The 16,327-nt window shown below is 42.6% G+C and overlaps 1 pseudogene; it reads right to left on the bottom strand.

Annotated features, from left to right (window-relative positions):
- The window catches only part of LOC126278860 (prostaglandin reductase 1-like), a 70,270-nt pseudogene that overhangs the window by 17,239 nt on the left and 36,704 nt on the right, over positions 1–16,327 (bottom strand).

The raw sequence follows: 16,327 nt of genomic DNA, 5'->3' as shown, positions 1-16,327 counted from the left end.
AAAGTAATTTAAGAAACATACTGGACTGGAAGATGCAGTTATGACAGTTATAAAAAATGTTTGGGAAGTGGTCTGAACACGTTTCTAAGCGAATAGATTGCATTAGGGCCGAGGAAATTATTCAGTGCATTTCAAAATGCAGGTTGTAATAAAAAAGCGTCGGCCAGACTTTCAGGAAAGATTCGCCACACGTAGAGCGTGAAAATATTTTATGTGGATGTGGGTCCGGATACGCTTTATTTCCTAGTTAGAGGTTATTTTCTACTTCTCTTCTTCATCATATTGATCATGGGAAACAGGGAAACAGAACGTACCAGCATTACATGACACATTTTCTTAAAGGAAATGTTCAAAATACCCGCTCTGTTAGATATGAAACACTTTCCTAAATTAAATGTTGAAAATGCCCTCCGTTTACAAGGATGCATGCATCAACCCCCCGTCCCATTGAATCCCTGAGGCGCTGTTGTCTAGAAATATTTTCTGTTTGGGCTGGAATTGTTGCTGACTGTTAGTGAGGACCTCATATTATTCCACCCAGGAGCCACGGTGAAACTTACTATGCTTTCTTAGGGAATACTCTATCTGTCCAGCTAGAACAGTATGCCTTTACAAGTGCGATAAAACACGTACATCGCGCACGACGCAGCTGCTTCGCTTTTCAGTATGAATGTTCATAGGATTCTGAATAACATGTTGCGTGAAACATGGACAGGTAGGGATGGACCAATTGCTTGGCCTCCATCCTCTCTGGTCCTAAACACACTAGAGTTTTATTTGACGGGACATTTGAAAGCTCCTGTGTACGAAGCCTTGGATCAAAATGTAACGTCCTCGTGCCCTTATTGTGTGAAGGCAGTAAGACAACGAGCAATTCTTCAGGGATATGTGCGCATTCGGTATTCAACACGACGGTGGGTTGATGTATGTATCGTTGCTAACAGAAGACATTTTGAACATTTCATTTAGGAAACTGTTTCATACCGTACTGAAGAGGGCGTGTTGTACATTTCATGAATAAAAAATTTCGTGTAACACTGGTACGTTCTGTTGCTGGTATTTCCCATAATTAAGGGGATCATGAAGAGAAGTAGAAAATAAGTTCCAACATGTAAATAAAGCCTTTACGGACCCGCATCCGTATGGCATATTTTCTTCCTCCACGTGCGAGGAATGTTACCTGTAAGTTTTGCCCTATAATTTCGATACACACTGTATAAGAGGAGAAAGGGCTGGTGACCTAGTGGAAGGTAACAAGATCACATTATAAGCCATGAAGCAACAACTTGCATATCATAAAGCATGGCAAAGGTTACTCAAGGCCTTTATCGAGCACAAGTGATCAAAAGGCTAATGACAGAGATGAATCAGTAGTAAAATAAAAATAAAATGTAAAGGTTTTCCGTCATGCAGATTTTTGTATATAAGTGATTAAGTTGCATATATACATGGGAAAGCGAATGTCTCGAATCAGTGTCATTAACTTGCTTTAAAGAATGCATAAATTGTAGCAGTGGGTTTCCAAAGATGTAAGATATATGTGAAATTCAAAAACTGAGTTATAATTGTAGAAATAGTTCACTATCATCTGATTTAAGTGAGTTACTATAGTCTCATTTAAAGCGAGAGAGTAACTGAACTTTCTTACCAGTAGTATGCCATAAACAATCTACTATTGCATCCATCACTTTTTGGTAATGATTTCCTGAAACTGGAGATGTTTACATGCGTGTACGACGTTGTTGAGATCTTAAGTTCGAAGACTGGCTTGATGCTGCTTTGCTGCTTGCTAGTCTATGCCGTCCAAGCCTCTTTATCTGTGCGTGCCTTCCGTAAGCTACGTCCGTTCGAAACTGCTTACTATTCAAGCCTTGGTCTCCCTCTACAATTTTTATAGCGCGCACTTTCATCCATTCTTGATGCCTCAGGAAGTGTCCTATCATCCGATCGCTTATTTTAATGAAATTATGCCACAAATTTGTTTTCCCCCATTTGATTCAGTACCTCCTCATTTGTTATTCGATCTAACTCTCTGATTTTCAGCATTCTTCTAGAGCACCACATTTCAAAAGATTCTGTTCTCTTTTTGTCTGAAGTGCTAATCGCCCAAGTTCCATTGTGCAAGGCTACACGCACCAGAAAAATACCTTCACAAAATACTTAAAAATATTTAAGTTTATATTCGATGTCAGCAAATTTCCCTTTACAGAAATGCTTTTCTTGCTATTGCCAGTTTTCATTTTTTTTTCAGTCATGACTTATTAAACTGATCGTTCGGTAGCACTCACGCCTGTCAGCACCTGTACTGTTCGGAACTAGAATTATTACAGTCTTCCTGAAGTCTGAGGATATTTCACCTGTCTCATACATCTTGCACACCGGCTGAAACAATTTTGAAATGACTGAGTCTTCTAAGGATATCAATAATTCTGAGACAAGGTTGTCCACTTCAAGGGCCTAGTTTCTACTTATGTCTTTCAGTGCTCTGTCAAAATCTTCTCACAGGGACATATCTCCCATGTTACCTTAATGTCTTTCCTCTCGCCTTTCGAAAGTATTGCCTTCAAGCTCGTTTGCCTTTTGGGGGCACTATATATTCCTTCCACATTCACAGCTTTCCCTTTTTTCATTCTACTGGCTTGCCATTTCAGTTCTTGATGTTCAAACAACTGCTGCTTTTTTCTGCGAAGCACCCTTTCATTTTCCTATAGGTGGCATCTGTATTTCCCCTAGTTACGTTGTTCTGTAGCCATTCCTGCTTAAGCATTTTGCAATTTCTGCCAATCCCATTTTTAGGCAGCTGTGTTCCCTGTGCCCTAATTCATTTGCTGCACTTTTATGTTTTCTCCTTGCATATATTGCAACTGATGTAACATTATGTTGGTTATTATATCACCATTGTTTCTCCATCGACTTCTGTTAATCGGTATACGTTAGCAGTAGTCTAAAGTGATTATAAATGTATTGATAACTTTCTGTAATTCATTTCAAGGAGTGTATTGCATATTTTTAACGAGACACAGTTTAGTTTGAGACGGCGTGTTAATAGGAGAATAAAGTACTTTAAATATAAAGTATTTATATATTTTTTCTTGGTTATATTGATTGTAGTTGTAACTAACGTCAGTGCATACACAGTTCTCGTTACCATAATCTGTCGTAATCGCATAGAGAATTATTATTTCCATGGTCTGGCTAGCGACAACTGGGTGCTCCATGAACCTAGGTGCTAACTATACGATTGGTTTCGTCCATTGCAAACTCATCATCAGCGGTTCTAGGCGCTACAGTCTGGAACCGCGCGACCGCTACGATCGCAGATTCGAATCCTGCCTCTGAAATGGATGTGTGTGATGTCCTTAGGTTAATTAGGTAGTTATAGGGGACTGATGACCTCAAAAGCTAACTCACCTGTTCTGTAATTACGTTAGGCACAGACAGTTTTCCCTCCAGTCATCAACGTGTAGAAATATGCATGACCTAACCTGCTATACGAGGAGGCAGGACGATGCCCACAGTAGGTGGAAAAATTGTCAGAGTTGACACCAAACTACAGACTTTGCACAAAGAACAACACTTATGGCGCAGTTCACAGAAGAAACTGTTGCCTGGCTCCAAAGGCGTTGTTGTTGAGAGATTCTGAAGTAACACTATGTGATGGGCCACGTTTACCAGATGATTGAACGTTTTCTATAGTTTCATGCTCTCGTGCAGTAATTGGTGTGCAGCACTTATTGTTAAGATATTTTTGCTAAAAGCACATAGTGGAGCAAATAATAATGGTTGTAGGTTTAAATAATGGACACAACAAACGGAAGTGTTTCTATGACATTGATTTTTATTTATTTATGTAAATTGGAGTCATGGTGCAAAATGTAGTTGAGAACCTAAAACCACAAACATTAATCGTAGCCGGCCGCGGTGGTCTCGCGGTTCTAGGCGCTCAGTCCTGAACCGCGCGACTGTTACGGCCGCAGGTTCTAATCCTGCCTCGGGCATGGATGTTTGTGATGTCCTTAGGTTAGTTAGGTTTAAGTAGTTCTAAGTTCTAGGGGACTAATCACCACAGATGCTAAGTCCCATAGTGCTCAGAGCCATTTGAACCATTGAACCATAAATCGTAGCAGAATGTTACGTCCCAGTGAAGAAGCTGGTATCTTTTCTAGTTCACTGTAGAGAATGCTGCTTCAGATTGTCTCTGCTTCTGCTGATGCTCCCGAGTCCGGTACGCCGGCGCTCGTCATACTTTAAGAACAGCTTTCCCCAGATTCTCACCTTTCAGAATATCGATGAACGCTTTAGGAGTGTTGTGGAAGCCGCCGGTGAGAGTCTCGTGGTACTTGATTTTCCCCTCCCTGATCCACTGGGCAAGCTGCGAGATGCCCTCATCCCAGCGGTCGTGCCAACGGGTGTACATGAATCCCTCCAGGCGGAGCTGCCGGAACACGGCCGCGTGCTGGATTATGGTGGCGTTCGGGAGGTCGGCCGAGTTGTATCCAGTGATGGCCCCGCAGACGGAGACGCGGACCCACATGCGCATGCTGTTGGCGACGGCGCTGCTCAGCTCGCCGCCCACGTTGTCAAAGTAGACGTCGACGACGTCGGGCGCAACCCCGCTTCAGCGCCTCTTTGGCGTCAGCCGTCTTATAGTTAAACGCGTGGTGGAATCCCAGCTCCTCGTTCAGCCACTTTACCTGCAAAAGAGAGGTCATTTACATAACTACAGGTTACAAAGTTTCGATTTGTGTAAATAATTACTACTGATTTGCGTCATTACATCAACTCATCCTGATCTGGATGTTCCTTCGTTTTCACAACTCGACAAGCTTTCCTACAAATATATTGTTGTTGTTGTGGTCTTCAGTCCCGAGACCGGTTTGATGCACCACTCCATGCTACTCTATCCTGTGCAAGCTTCTTCATCTCCCAGTACCTACTGCAGCCTACTTCCTTCTGAATCTGTTTAGTGTATCCATCTCTTGGTCTTCCTCAACGATTTTTACCCTCCACGCTGCCCTCCAATACTATATTGGTGATCCCTTGATGCCTTAGAACATGTCCTACCAACCGATCCCTTCTTCTAGTCAAGTTGTGCCACAAGCTCCTCTTCTCCCCAATTCTATTCAATACTTCCTCATTAGTTATGTGATCTACCCATCTAATCTTCAGCATTCTTCTGTAGCACCACATTTACAAAGCTTCTATTCTATTCTTGTCTTAACTATTTACCGTCCACGTTTCACTTCCATACATGGCTACACTCCATACAAATACTTTCAGAAACGACTTCCTGACATATAAATCTAAACTCCATGTTAACAAATTTTTCTTCTTCAGAAACGCTTTCCTTGCCATTGGCAGTCTCCATTTTATATCCTCTCTACTTCGACCATCATAAGTTATTATGCTCCCCAAACAGCAAAAATACTTTACTCCTTTGTCTCATTTCCTAATCTAATTCCCTCAGCATCACCCGACTTAATTCGACTACATTCCATTATCCTCGTTTTGTTTTTGTTGATGTTCATCTTATATCCTCCTTTCAAGACGCTGTCCATTCCACTGTCCTACCCCTCGTATAGACCTTCTATATACTCCTTCCACCTTTCTGCTTTCCCTTCTTTGCTTAGAACTGGAATTCCATCGTAACTCTTGATGTTCATACAAGTGGTTCTCTTTTCTCCAAAGGTCTCTTTAATTTTCCTGTAGGCTGTATCTATCTCACCCCTTGTGAGATAAGCCTCTACACCCTTACATTTGTCCTCTAGCCATCCGTGCTTAGCCATTTTGCGCTTCCTGTCGATCTCATTTTTGAGACGTTTGTATTCCTTTTTGCCTGCTTCATTTACAGCATTTTTATATTTTCTCCTTTCATCAATTAAATTCAATATTTCTTCTGTTACCCATGGAGTTCTATTAGCCCTCGTCTTTTTGCCTACTTGATGGTCTGCTGCCTTCACTACTCCATCCCTCAAAGTTACCCATTCTTCTTCTACTGTATTTCTTTCCCCCATTCCTGTTAATTGTTCTCTTATGCTCTTCCTGAAACTCTGTACAACCTCTGGTTTAGTCAGTTTATCCAGGTCCCCTCTCCTTAAATTCCCACCTTTTTTCAGTTTCTTCAGTTTTAATGTACAGTTCATAACCAATAGATTGTGGTCAGAGTCGACAACTGCCCCTGAAAATATCTTACAATTTAAAACCTGGTTCCTAACTCTCTGTCCTACCATTATGTAATCTATCTGAAACCTGTCAGTATCTCCAGGCTTCTTCCATGTATACATCCTTCTTTCGTGATTCTTGAACCACAAATATATTATGACTAACATTTTCCTTTGCGCTATCTATTGTCGAAACTTTTAATATAAATCACATTTGTAGGCTGTGTGTTTACTATACTATTAGCGACCCTACCGCAGCTTCGCACGCGGAGTATTATGTATCTCCAGCAGTAATAAATCCATGGGTTGACGGCTGTAAATTATGGACAAATTTTCTTCATGGACCAGTTTATTTTTTATCAAAATGCCTACAGCAATTCCAGAGATTAGCCTTCACATATTGGCAGAAAACGTGCGCAAGATGTAAAGGTGGGAAGGCAGAGTGGGGAGGGGGGGAGGGGAACTATGACCTCGACAACTTTAATTGAAGACTTCGAATGTAAACAGTCATAAAAGACAATCGATGAGAAAAAGGGCTGTTCCACGGAAACATGGTAAATGATAAGCTTTACTCGTATTGGTTCCACGATGACCAAGATGTGGCAGTGAGGTGTGTGGCTCGATCAGCGATATTCCCGCCGCCAGTATGGGTGAACGTTCAGAGCGCGCGCTGGCGCCACCTAACGGGCCTGTCGGGAGCGAGAGGAAAAGCCGAGGAGGAGGAGTGATTTTGCTTTTGGACGCCGAGCAGTAGCGGCGTTTTGGGAACCATGGCGGAGAGATAAGGTCCGGTGTCAGCCAGCAAGCAGGGCACGTCTAAAATGGGCTGTTATATGGGAGACGGCGCCGTGGCAAATATCGCCGGCGTGGAAAGAGAGGTTACTGGGAAGCCGTTGGTGTTTTTTTCCGCTTGCTTCATGTCTCCTGGCATCATGATCTGCGGCGGCTGGCTTCGTCGAACAAGCGAGAGAGTAAGGGCCTTCCTTGTCCTGTAAATTGTGTTCCGAATCCACATTTGGGTTCTGTGCTATTGACTGTATTTTCTTGGGCGGCCGCCTCTACTCCTACTGAGTCTGGCCGTCAATGTGTTGATTTTAATTGGTTTAATACGTACTGTTTTAAGGAGTATGTGGTGTGATCATTAACATTTAGGAGGGCCTGGAGTGCTGAGACATTCCGTTGTAGATCCCTTCTGTCATGGTTTAACCGCTATTGAAAGCAGTTTGCTGGCCTTTGTTTAAGTACCGCCTGGTTATTGTATTTACATCACACCACGAAGTTCAGATGGGCAGCCGCTATATATATTACAGTTTACCAATTTAAAAAGACGTCGGCACTTTAGGTATATCTGAAAACAATGACTTATCTGATTAAAGAAATGACATTGCATGGACTTGAAATGTCTTATTTTTGAGATTTTATACAATCTTCAGCGCGCAAATTCTGAAAACAACCAACTTGTCTGTTACCATTGTTTTCAGCCAAGGTCTTCAATTCATCATAGTTCAACCATTCTGCACGAAATATTTATATATACGAATCTTCCTCATGAGTGATTCTGTCTATTACAGAAAACCGCATCAAAATCCCTGTCTTGACACTAGCCTTCACATAAAGATAGAAAAAGGCTGTTGGAGGAGGGAGGGCACTTTATAATAGATACTGATAATTTTTGTTGTTGTTTTCATTATTGCAGTAATAGTGAAATGTCTTTCTCAAGTCACTTATTATTTTAACTTTATTTTCCCTTTAGTGAGTTCTAGATTTAGTCAGGTAAAATTTTGTAAGATATTAGGATTGATCATTTTGTTTCTTATTAGTCTGAGGAAATTAATTTAGATGACAGTAAGCAATCAATAAATACTTTCTTCAGCAATTTTCCATACATGTATATGCGAAGCAGAAACTTGATTGCCTTGGAAAGAGAACAGACTGTTTTACCGGTAGCTTAAGAGAGATCTCGACAGCAACACTGCAGAATGCAACAGTCATCATAAATCATGGCAATACTTCAACAGACATTAGAACTAATAATTGATAGGCCCCTACGTACTTATTTTTTCCGGATATTATTTGCATAATATACGGAAATAGCGTGGAATACGTTCATACCTTACATCATTTCATAAATTATTAAATACAACGTGCTTCTTTTCCAAAACTGAATAGAAATAATTTGCAGAAAATCACTCAATTGTTATTCTACACTTTTTTTTATATTTTCCTTCTTTCTGGCCTTTACTAGCATGAGCTATAATAACTCAATGATATACAACAACAACGTTACTTGCTGGCTACATATTAAACTGAATGGAATTCACGTGAATGAGGAATAATAGTTGATTCAAGTTTAACTCCTTTGAAACTTGATCAAACATTTCTCCCCTAATAGAAAATTTTTTGTCGTCATTAAAATATTTTAGGAAATTGCTACAGCCAAGAATACCGGGAAAAGAGGAAGATCGAGTTGGTAAGGAGGATGTACAAGAGTAACGAGTGCCTTCAGGGACAACACTAATTCTTGTTTTTGCTTTAGTGGATGTGTCATTAACTGTCTCCTGAAGTTGGAGATATTATTAAGTTCTCTAACATGCTGCAGGAGATATTAGACAGTCGGATTCCTGCTACTCAGAAGAACTTCGAGAAAGTGGCGGAACTATGAAGTAAGACTGAAAGCATTTTGCTCTTTTGGGAATGGATGCTTCCGCCATGTTGTTCATACAAAAGCGTTAACGTTGAGGAGAGATAGGGAGGCAGTAGAGAAGACGAATGATATGGAAATCTGTGCGCTTGCCAGATGACATCGTTTTAGTCAACAATTGGAAGTGGTGTACAAGTTTCTTTTTCACGTGAAGAGGGAAGAGCTTTTTATATTTCCAAATGGCATGGATAGATGCTGATGTATTCTCGCACGCTGCAGTTAGATGCTCATTCCAGTTTACATTTTCATCCGCTCCTACTCGTAGACGTTTTCCTGTGGGAGAGAAATTGATATTAATCCCATTCAGGGATTCCCGATATTCTGGCTAATGATCCTAAAATGACCAACCAATGCTGCTTGGGGTTTGGATGGGCTGAGCCTTAACTATATGTCCTGGGCCCATCTTGATAGTGCACACAGGTCAGTACTGATATTCTCGATAGCTGGCCTCAAGTTTATTGGTTTTGCATTTATGCACGACTCGAGGTCGTCAGCAAACACATGGTATTTGCATTAGGAACGAAACTGAATACACGCCATTGACATACAATGAAAAGAGTGTTGGATCTAATACAGAACCCTGGGGGACGCCTGATACTACCTGCGTCCATTGTGACGTTATGGTGCCGGACAAGACGAGCTGTTGGTGTGACTTCAGGTACGAGCAGACCACTAGATTGAGAGACACCGTTCTCATATTCACGGTTACCTGACAACGTATTTCCGATCAGTATCTAAAACAACACAAAATTGTTAAGGCTTTCATGGCCACTTGTTGACAAACTGCCTATTGGCTTCTGTCTCGGGATCTTCGGCCGACGTTCATCTAATGATTTTTCTGACGTTTCGCCAGCACGAGTGGCTGGCATTGTCTAAGCTTCACCACCGGCAATGGATGGTTAAGCTTTGACAATGCCAGCCAGTCGTGCTGGCGAAACGTCAGAAAAATCATTAGATGAACGTCGGCCGAAGAACCCGAGACAGAAGGCAATAGGCAGTTTGTCATCTAAAAAAACGTTTAGAAGCAAAAACTATATAAATAGTGGAGAGCATTCTTGGGAATAGCATAAAGAAAAATAGTGTTGGAGATTCGAGCACCCAATAAATGTAAAATCATCAATCAATTTCGTGAAAGATGCTTTGTTTCGTACACAAAACTGTCGAAATGGTTGTGATTTATTGAGTAGGTGCTTCTGCGTGCCCTGTGACCTTAATTGCGGCATTAACTTACTTCAGAGTGGGTCACAATTCACACAGCGTTTTCGTGATTCAGGATTCTTTTACGGACTGTTCATTCTCATAGTGATATTTTAAATATTGATATATTAAAGACAGCCTTTGTAGGATATTTCCTTCATGGAACTGTCTCTGACTGTAAAATACAAGAGAATGATGAAGATAATTCTGCTTTATGTTCCATCGCAAACCCATTACACTCCATCGATAACAATGCCCAAACTAATTACGGAAGAAATGGGAATAGTGCAGTTATGGGGTTAGACATCAAGATATTAATGCAGGATAAATTCTGAGTCACTATTTGCATCTCTTTCAGCATCATATTTCTTTTTTGTATATCATTGTAACAAAGCCTGCAATGAACATAAACAATAGTTATGTATATATTTAATGCGGCAACCTTGCAATGAGCTACCTGTGATGGTTTTTTGAGATGGCACTGGTCGGGCAGGCAGTAGCTGGCTAGCCCTTTGTGATGAAAAAAGATTTACAAATTTCAGTGTAGACTAACAACAAAGAGAATAAGAAACAGAATTTGAGTGGTGTGTAGTTTATAGCCAACATATTTTAACCTCACGCCCTGACTTGCTTTTAGAAACTCCCATCCTTACAATATGAAGTGAAAATACTGTGTACTGTTCATTATCATCCATTCGACAAAGTAGATATCCTGTAGTTCTTCACTGAAGAGAGATAACTACGAAAGCTCCCCGAGTTCTACTCCCTTTTCTGTTTTTCATCTACATCTTTACTGATACTAAAACCAGTACAAATCGCAGACTTCATCCTCCCAGCACTCGTTATCGCAGCCAACAACACAATACAGTTCTGTGCATGTGACACATCACACAATCAGTCAACATAATATTGCACTGAACACAGATTGGCAACTTAAATATCATACTCCATGAACACATACACTGTCTGACAAAAACGTATCGCATCCAGAAGAGGAAAAACAAACGAAATGAAATTTCACGGGTCGAGAAAGTGTGTGATATTATTTAAGCGATTAAAAAGTCGCCTCAGATTTACAAACAACTTGTCAGCGTAAGGTCACTTATCAGTATGACGTTGCAACACTCCTCTTCCATACCTCGGCGCCCCCCTCCAACCTCACCGCCCCTACAGCATAGATGCGAGCACTGTTTCAATTAGGAAATGTGTCATAAAAAAGTTGCATCGTCTGCTGAAGCAAGATAGCCCACAACCAACTTTAACTGGTCTTTGATTTCCTGGGTTCTCACACTATCGCGAAGTTGACCTGTGAAGTACTCCCACAAACGTCCTATCGGGGACAGATCAGGGGATGTTTCTGGTCATATACCTCAACATCACGTAGATTTTCATAGGGACTTGAGCCATGTGTGGACAGGCACTGTGTTGCTCAAATATAGCACCACAATACTATATCATCAGAGATAATACATGAGAGGTGCGACGTCTTTAACATACCACTGTTGTGTCAAAGTTCCCTCAATCAATACCAGCCATGACCTGAAGTCATACCCGATGGCACGCTACACCACGACAGAAGCAATAAGATTGCCCTGCCTCCCCTTAACATTGAAATAATGGGACCTTTCCGCAGTTTGCCGCCATTCTTGCCGACGATGCTTGTCTGGAGTAGAGCAGAACAGCGATTCACTGCTGAACACACCACAGTACCATTCATCAGCAGCCCGTGCTTCAGGGGGCCATACCAAACGCAGTCATTTATGTTGTGGTTTAATGGCAGGCTATGCACGAGTCGGTAACTGCATAGTATAGCTGTTGGTAGCCTCCGACTATTGGTGCCGGACGACACAGAGTGGTGGAGGAAGTCCATTACATGGCCTCGGATGGCAGGCGCTGACGTGAAGGGATTACGATGTGGTTGGTGCACAGTGCGGCATTCCTCCTTTGAAGGTGATCAGTTTCCGAAGGCCAGCACCTTGAAAGTGAGAATGGGTGCCCTCATGTTTCCATGCTGTCCAATATTAAGTCACTGTCACATCAGAATGCTCCACATATCTGGATATTGCATGATTCAACAAGCCGGCCACATGGAGAACCACAATGAGGATCTTTTCGGGCTCATAGATCTACATCTACACCTGTCAGGTGCTGATAACGCTATCTCGTATATGTACTTGACATTTCCATGTCCTTCACAGTAATGATTCACCATCTGGTAACGCTATCTCGTATATGTACTTGACATCTCCATGTCCTTCACAGTAATGATTCATCACCTGATGCTGTTTTAAATAGAACACTGGGCCTGGTAACGGCGACACGAATGCTATCTAGTGGACGCTATGCCTGTCACGGAGAAACGCAACTCTAATCAGTGACATACCCGCCAATAGTGTATACGTGTACAAAGTTACGTCGAGATCCGACCATGCCTTCCGGGTGCTTTACACTTTTTCTCAGGCAGAGTACCTTCTGCATCTACGTCTACATATATATTCCGCAATCCGCAATCGGCCGCACCACGCTAATCATTTCCTTCCCTGTTCAACTCACAAATAGAGCGAGGGAAAAACGACTATATATAGATCTTTGTATGAGCCCTGATTTCTCGTATCTTATCTTCGTGGTACTTACGTGCAATGTATGCAGCAGGCAGCAGAATCGTAGTGCATTCAGCTCCAAATGCCCGTTCTCTAAGTTTCCTCAATATTGTTCCTCGAAAATAACTCACCTACCCTTCAGGGATTCCCATATGAGTTACCGAAGCATGTCTGTAACACTACCAGTCGAACCTACCAATAACAAATATAGCAGCCCGCCTCTGAGTGTTTTTGTGTCTTCCTTTAACCTCATTTGGTACGGATCCCAAACACTCGAGCAGTAGTCAAGAATAGGTCGCGCTAGCGTCCTATATGCAGTTTCCTTTATTGATGAACCACACTTTACTTTCATTTATACTTTGTATGTCTCCAAAGTATATGAGTTGCTGTTGTTGTGGTCTTCAGTCCTGAGACTGGTTTCATGCAGCTCTACATGCTACTATATCCTGTTCAAGCCTCTTCATCTCCCAGTACCTAGCGCAACCTACATCCTTCTGAATCTGCTTAGTGTATTCATCTCTTGGTCTCCCTCTAAGATTTTTACCCTCCACGCTGCCCTCCAATACTAAATTGGTGATCCCTTGATGCCTCAGAATATGTCCTACCAACCGATCGCTTCTTCTAGCCAAGTCGTGCCACAAACTTCTCCTCTCCCCAATTCTATTTAATACTTCCTCATTAGTTATGTGATCTACCCATCTAATCTTCAGCGTTCTTCTGTAGCACCACATTTCAAAAGCTTCTATTCTCTTCTTGTCCAAACTATTTATCGTCCATGTTTCACTTCCATACGTGCCTACACACTCCATACAAATACTTTCAGAAATGACTTCCTGACACTTAAATCTATACTCGATGTTAACAAACTTCTATTCTTCAGAAATGATTTCCTTGCCATTGCCCGTCTACATTTTATATCCTCTCTACTTCGACCATCATCATTTATTTTGCTCCCCAAATAGCAAAAGTCTTTTACTACTTTAAGTGTCTCATTTCCTAATCTAATTTCCTCAGCATCACCAGACTTAATTCGACTACATTCCATTATTCTCATTTTGCTTTTGTTGATGTTCATCTTATACCCTCTTTTCAAGACACTGTCCATTCCGTTTCAGCCGGTGTTCCAAGTCCTTTGCTGTCTCTGACAGAATTACAATGTCATCGGCGAACCTCAAAGCTTTTATTTCTTCTCCATGGATTTTAATACCTACTCCGAACTTTTCTTTTGTTTCCTTCACTGCTTGCTCAATATACAGATTGAAAAACATCGGGGATAGGCTACAGTCCTGTCTCACTCCCTTCCCAACAACTGCTTTCCTTTCATGTCCCTCGATTCTTATAACAGCCATCTGGTTTCTGTACAAATTGTAAATAGCCTTTCGATTCATGTGTTTTACCCCTGCCACCTTCAGAATTTGAAAGAGAGTATTCCAGTCAACATTGTCAAAAGCTTTCTCTAAGTCTACAAATGCTAGAAACGTAAGTTTGCCCTTGCTTAATCTAGCTTCTAAGATGAGTCTTAGGGTCAGTATATGAGAACCTGAACAAATGTCAAAGGGTTAATGACACGTATTTGTGATAACTTCTAATGGGTCATAAGTGCCGAAATCGAAAATGTAAATAATGTCTTACCTTAGCGTCTGATCCAGCGAAGCCAATAACGGTGCACCCCTTCAGACGTGCTATCTGCCCAACTATGGAGCCCACGGCGCCTGCTGCCCCGCTGACCACGGCAACCTCCCCCGGTTTGGGCTTGCAGATCTCCAGAAAACCGAAGTAGGCAGTGATGCCGGCCGGGCATGCCCAGCACACCCAGGGCCAGGGAGAGTGGCAGCGCCCCCTCGTCTGGCACCAGCATGGGCGGTGACATCAGGCAGGGCGTCTCCGGACCCACATCGGCCACAGTGCAGTCGCGCCAACCCCAATAGCCCACCACGTACCGCCCCACGGAGAAGCCCGCGGCTCGGCTCTCCACGATGCGGGCCACCTGTTAGCAGGATTAACACTACTCTCGTAAGGGCGTTAGAAGAAGGGCTACTATAGACAGTGTCATATAAAGGAATGATACACTATGTGATCAAAAGTATGTGGACACCTGGCTGAAAATGACTTGCAAGTTCGTGGCGCCCTCCATTGGTAATGCTGGAATTCAACATGGTGTTGTCCCACCCTTAGCCTTGATGTCAGCTTCCACCCTCGCAGGCAGACTTTCAATCAGGTGCTGGAAGGTTTCTTGGGGAATGGCAGCCCATTCTTCACGGAGTGCTGCACTGAGGAGAGGTATCGATGTCGGTTGGTGAGGCCTGGCACGAAGTTGGCGTTCCAAAACATCCCAAAAGGCTGTCTATAGGATTCAGGTCAGGACTCTGTGCAGGCTAGTCCATTACTGGGACGTTATTGTCGTGTAACCACTCCGCAACAGGGCGTGCGTTATGAACAGGTACACGATTGCGTAGAAAGATGCAATCGCCTTCCTCGAATTGCTCTTCAACAATGAAAAGCAAGAAGGTACTTAAAACATCAGTGTAGGCCTGTGATGTGATAGTGCCACGCAAAACAACAACTGGTGCAAGCCCCCACCATGAAAAACACGACCACACCATTACACCACCGCCGCCGAATTTTACTGTTGCCACTACACACACTGGAAGATGACGTTCGTCGGATATTCGCCATACCCACACCCTGCCATCGGATCGTCACATTGTTTACCGTGATACGTCACTCCACACAACGTTTTTCCACTGTTCAATTGTCCAATGTTTACGCTCCTTACACCAAGCGAGGCGTCGTTTCGCATTTACCGGCGTCATTTGTGGCTTATGAGCAGCCGCTCGATCATGAAATCAAATTTTTATCACCTGTCGCCTAACTATCGTAGTATTTGCAGTGGATCCTGATGCTGTTTGGAATTCCTATGTGATGGACTGCATAGATGTCTGCCTGCTATACATTACGACTCTTCAACTGTCGGCGTCCTCTGCCAGTCAACAGACGAGGTCGGCCTGTACGCTTTCGTGCTGTACGTGTCCCTTCAAGTTTCCACTTCACTATCACAACGGAAACAGTGGACCTAGGGATGTTTAGGAGTGTGAAAATCTCGCGTAAGGACGTATGACGCAAGTGACACCCAGTCACCTGACCACGTTAGAAGTCCATGATTTCCGCGGAGCGCCCCAATCTGCTCTCTCATGATGTTTAATGACTACTGAGATCACTGGTATGGAGTACCTGACACTAGGTGGCAGCACAATGCAGTTAACGTTTAAAACGCATGTTTTTGGGGGTGTCCGGATACTTTAGATCACATAGTGTATTTACCATTGCTCTAAATTTGCAACCTCATAATCGCGCTGCAGTTTATGATGAAATGAAGTGTGAGTGCATTACAAACATTTAGTTGTCTGTATGTGGTGTCTGTTCCTTCAGAGATTTTCGGAACACCAAACGCCATTTTTGACCCAGTAGCCACTACGAATTAATACACAAAGAAATTAGAGACATTGGCTTAATTGAAATCAATGGCGAATGTAGAAAATTTGTGCTGGATCGGGGTTCGAACGCACGAAACCTGGGAAGTCTGTACCAGACACAGTCTTTGACTACTGTGGAATCTGGACACATAGCTCGTCGGAACTGCGCTAACTGTCTTACCATGCCTCCTGTCA

The sequence above is a fragment of the Schistocerca gregaria genome, chromosome 6, assembly GCF_023897955.1.
Source record: "Schistocerca gregaria isolate iqSchGreg1 chromosome 6, iqSchGreg1.2, whole genome shotgun sequence".
Taxonomy (NCBI): Eukaryota; Metazoa; Arthropoda; class Insecta; order Orthoptera; family Acrididae; genus Schistocerca; species Schistocerca gregaria.
This window is presented reverse-complemented; position numbering and strand designations above follow the sequence as displayed.